Here is a 5,599-nt window from a genome sequence, read left to right as displayed (position 1 = left end):
CACTATGCCATTTGTGTCCACCATACCTACCTACTACATGGTATTTATCCGCCATTCCAAAGTAAATTGCTTGAGTGCTACCTTTAAAATTCCATCATTCACCTTTGCAATATATAGCTCATGGGACAAATAGCTTAAAAACTATTGTGGTATTGAATATGTACGTATGCACTTTATCTCTTATTAAGTTGCTTGTTGTGCGATAACCATGCTTCTGGGGACGCCATCAACTATCCTTTGTTGAATATCATGTGAGTTGCTATGCATGTCCGTCTTGTCTGAAGTAAGAGAGATCTACCACCTTAATGGTTGGAGCATGCATATTGTAAGAGAAAAACATTGGGCCGCTAACTAAAGCCATGAATCATGGTGGAAGTTTCAGTTTTGGACATATATCCTCAATCTCATATGAGAATAATAATTGTTGCCACATGCTTATGCATTAAAGAGGAGTCCATTATTTGTTGGCCATGTTGTCCCGGTATGGATGTCTAAGTTGAGAATAATCAAAAGCGAGAAATCCAAAATGCGAGCTTTCTCCTTAGACCTTTGTACAAAGCGGCATGGAGGTACCCCATTGTGACACTTGGTTAAAACATGTGCATTGCAAAGATCCGGTAGTCCAAGCTAATTAGGACAAGGTGCGGGCACTATTAGTATACTATGCATGAGGCTTGCAACTTGTAAGATATAACTTTCATAACTCATATGCTTTATTACTACCGTTGACAAAATTGTTTCATGTTTTCAAAATAAAAGCTCTAGCACAAATATAGCAATCGATGCTTTCCTCTTTGAAGGACCTTTCTTTTACTTTTATGTTGAGTCAGTTCACCTATTTCTCTCCACCTCAAGAAGCAAACACTTGTGTGAACTGTGCATTGATTCCTACATACTTGCATATTGCACTTGTTATATTTCTCTATGTTGATAATTCTCCACCTCAAGAAGCAAACACTTGTGTGAACCGCTGAAACTTAATCTTCCATTGTGTTGCTTCAATGTCTTTACTTTAAATTATTGCTTTATGAGTTAACTCTTATGCAAGACTTATTGATGCCTGTCTTGAAAGTGCTATTCATGAAAAGTCATTGCTTTATGATTCAGTTGTTTACTCATGTCATTACCATTGTTTTGATCGCTGCATTCATTGCATATGTTTACAATATGATCAAGTTTATGATGGCATGTCACTCCAAAAATTATCTTTGTTATCGTTTACCTGCTCGGGACGAGCAGTAACTAAGCTTGGGGATGCTGATACGTCTCCGACGTATCGATAATTTCTTATGTTCCATGCCACATTATTGATGATATCTACATGTTTTATGCACATTATATGTCATATTTATGCGTTTTCCGGAACTAACCTATTGACGAGATGCCGAAGGGCCGCTCCTCGCTTCTGCTGTTTTTGGTTCCGTAAATCCTAGTAAGGAAATATTCTCGGAATCGGACGAAATCAAGACCCGAGCATCCTATTTTGCCCGGAAGCATCCAGAACACCCGAGAGCCGCCAGAGGAGGGCCCTGTGGGCCCCAGATGATAGGGTGGCGCGGCCTGGGCCCTGGCCGCGCCAGCCTATGGTGTCGCCGCCTCGTCGCCCCTCCGACTCCGCCTCTTCGCCTATTTAAAGGTCCCAGACCTAAAACCTCGATACGAAAAACCACGATACGGAAAACCTTCCAGAGCCGCCGCCATCGCGAAGCCAAGATCTGGGGGACAGGAGTCTCTGTTCCGGCACCCTGCCGGAGCGGGGAAGTGCCCCCGGAAGGCTTCTCCATCGACACCGCTGCCATCTCCACCGCCATCTTCATCACCTTTGCTGCTCCCATGAGGAGGGAGTAGTTCTCCATCGAGGCTCGGGGCTGTACCGGTAGCTATGTGGTTCATCTCTCTCCTATGTGCTTCAATACAATAATCTCATGAGCTGCCTTACATGATTGAGATTCATATGATGATGATTGTAATCTAGATGTCGTTATGCTAGTCAAGTGAATTTTACTTATGTGATCTCCGGAGACTCCTTGTCCCACGTGTGTAAAGGTGACAGTGTGTGCACCATGTGGATCTCTTAGGCTATATTTCACAGAATACTTATTCACTGTTATGAATGGCGTAGTGAAGTGCTTATTTGTATCTCTTTATGATTGCAATGTTTTTTGTATCACAATTTATCTATGTGCTACTCTAGCAATGTTATTAAAGTAGTTTTATTCCTCCTGCACGGTGTAATGGTGACAGTGTGTGCATCCATGTTAGTACTTGGTTTATGCTATGATTATGATCTCTTGTAGATTATGAAGTTAACTATTGCTATGATAGTATTGATGTGTATTATTCCTCCTACATAGCATGAAGGTGACAAAGTGTGCATGCTATGTTAGTACTTGGTTTAGTCGAATTGATCTTTCATGCACTCTAAGGTTATTTAAATATGAACATTGAATTGTGGAGCTTGTTAACTCCGGCATTGAGGGTTCGTGTAATCCTACGCAATGTGTTCATCATCCAACAAGAGTGTAGAGTATGCATTTATCTATTCTGTTATGTGATCAATGTTGAGAGTGTCCACTAGTGAAAGTCTAATCCCTAGGCCTTGTTCCTAAATATCGCTATCGCTGCTTGTTTATCGTGTTTACTTGCGTTACTACTGTTGCGTTACTACTGCTTGTTTACTGTCCTGGGCAAAGCACTTTTCTGGTACCGTTGCTACTACTTATTCATACCACCTGTATTTCACTATCTCTTCGCCGAACTAGTACACCTATTAGGTGTGTTGGGGACACAAGAGACTTCTTTCTTTGTGGTTGCAGGGTTGCATGAGAGGGATATCGTTGACCTCTTCCTCCCTGAGATCGATAAACCTTGGGTGATCCACTTAAGGGAAACTTGCTGCTGTTCTACAAACCTCTGCTCTTGGAGGCCCAACACTGTCTACAAGAATAGAAGCTCCCGTAGACATCAAGCACGTTCTTCAGTTGCACGATCTTTCCCGAAGTAAACTTTGATACGTCTCCAACGTATCTATAATTTCTGATGTTTCATGCTAGTTTTATGATAATACCTACATGTTTTGCTCACACTTTATAATGATTTCATGCATTTTCCGGAACTAACCTATTAACAAGATGCCACATTGCCAGTTCCTGTTTTCTGTTGATTTTGGTTCCAGAAAAGCTGTTCGGGCAATATTCTCGGAATTCGACGAAACAAAAGCCAAACATCTTATTTCACCGAGACGGACCAGAACACCGAAGGGGAGATGGAGAGGAGGCCCAGGGTCCCCAGACCACAGGGCGGCGCGGCCTAGAGGGGGGCGCACCAGCCTATGGTGTGGGCCCCCCAGGCACCCCCTTGCGCCGCCTCTTCGCCTATAAAGTCCCTCGCGACGTAAAAACCCTACACCAATTGACGAAACTCCAAAAAGACTCCAGGGGCGCCGCCGCCATCGCGAAACTCCGTTTCCGGGGACAGAAGTCTCTGTTCCGGCACGCCGCCGGGACGGGGAAGAGTGCCCCCGGAAGCCATCTCCATCAACGCCACCGCCTCCATCATGCTCCGTGAGTAGTTCCCCCATGGACTATGGGCTCTAGCTGTAGCTAGTTGGTACCTCTCTCCCCCATGTACTTCAATACAATGATCTCATGAGCTGCCTTACATGATTAAGATTCATCTGATGTAATCGGTGTTGTGTTTGTTGGGATCCGATGAATTGTTACATTATGATCGGTCTATCTATAAAGTTTGTGAAGTTATTGTTGCTGCAATCTTGTTGTGTTTAATGCTTATCACTAGTGCACGAGTGGCATGATCTTAGATTTAAGCTCTATAATTATTGCTTAGATTGTATCTACAAGTTGTTTGCACATGTCTATGTCCGGAACCCGAGGCTCCAGAGTGACAGCAACTGGAATAACTGGAGGGGATGGCTTAGGTATGAGGATCACATGTTTTCACCAAGTGTTAATGCTTTGCTCCGGTGCTCTATTAAAAGGAGTACCTTAATTACCAGTAGATTCCCTTGAGGCCCGGCTGCCACCGGCTGGTAGGACAAAAGATGCCATGCAAGTTTCTCATTGCGAGCACGTATGACTATATATGGAAAACATGCCTACATGATTAATAATCTTGATGTTCTGTCTTAATGATATTTCAATCCTATCAATTGCCCAACTGTAATCTGTTCACCCAACACTTGTTATTGGAGAGTTACCACTAGTGAAGATAGCTGGGAACCCCGGTCCATCTCTCATCATCATATACTCGTTCTACATGTCATTGGAAGTAGTATCAACTATTTTCTGGTGCCATTGCCTCTGTGTTACTATTACTGATGTTGTGTTACTATTACTATTGCTCTCATATCATTGCTACTTTCACATCACCCCTGTTACTAGTGCTTTTCCAGGTGCAGCTGAATTGACAACTCAGTTGTTAAGACTTATAAGTATTCTTTACCTCCCCTTGTGTCGAATTAATAAATTTGGGTTTTACTTCCCTCGAAGACTGTTGCGATCCCCTATACTTGTGGGTTATCAAACTTCAGATCTACCGTGCCAACACCACGAACAGTAGCATGTAACCCATTCCCCATCATTACTGAGGAACCTCGGGCCTGGTAAGAGGTAAACATGGAGATGTCAGCACACACATGAACATTAGCACATGTATCAACCCACCATTCCGTGGGCTGAAACACCGAAAGAATAGTAGGTAGTATATTACCATACCCTGTAGTTCCTTCCTCTGTGTTGCCAATGATCATGTTGACATAATTTGAGTTCTGTCCAGCCTGACCTTTCTTTCCTTTGCGTTGTGGACAGCGATTAGCCCAATGGCATGTCTCGCCACACACCCAGCAAGGATCTTTCTTCTCCGTTTACCCCTTATTCTTGAAGTTGGTAGTCTGGGAGACTCCCTTGTTCTTTCCCTTGGACTTGTGGGCATTTTTATGTACCATATTGGCAGCAGAACGTCCCTCGGTTCCTCCAGTGTGTTTGTCTTTTGCCCTCGCCTTCTCCTCAACATCTAGTGAGCCCATGATATTCTCAACAGAGAACTCATGCCTCTGATGTTTCAGAGAAGTGGCAAAGTTCCTCCATGAAGAGGGAAGCTTAGCGACAATGCATCCCGCGACAAACTTGTCCGGTAGCACACACTTGAGGAGCTCAAGTTCCTTTGCCATGATCTGTATCCCATGAGTCTGTTCTACTACAGATCGGTTCTCAACCATTCTGTAGTCATTGAACTGCTCCATAGCATACAGTTCACCTCCGGCATCGGCAGCACCAAACTTAGCGTCCAAAGGCATCCCACAGCTTCCTTCCCATTTCGGATGTGCAGATAAGCATCAACCAACTTGTCTCCAAGCACACTTAGGACGGCAACCACAAAGATTACGGTGGCATCCCCGAACACTTTATCCTCTTCAGGAGTAAGCGGACCTCTGGGAGTACCTTCCGCAACCCGGTGCACGCCCATAGAAGTGAGTCACAAGAGGGTCTAATTCTGCCATCTCTTGAAATGAGAACCCGTATACGGGCTCGGTTTGAGCGTAGCAGCAAAACCAGACGGTGAAAATTGCCTAAGCATATAA

The sequence above is a fragment of the Lolium rigidum genome, chromosome 3 (genome assembly GCF_022539505.1).
Source record: "Lolium rigidum isolate FL_2022 chromosome 3, APGP_CSIRO_Lrig_0.1, whole genome shotgun sequence".
Taxonomy (NCBI): Eukaryota; Viridiplantae; Streptophyta; class Magnoliopsida; order Poales; family Poaceae; genus Lolium; species Lolium rigidum.
The sequence above is the reverse complement of the archived record's forward strand: the minus strand, read 5'-3'. Positions refer to the sequence as shown.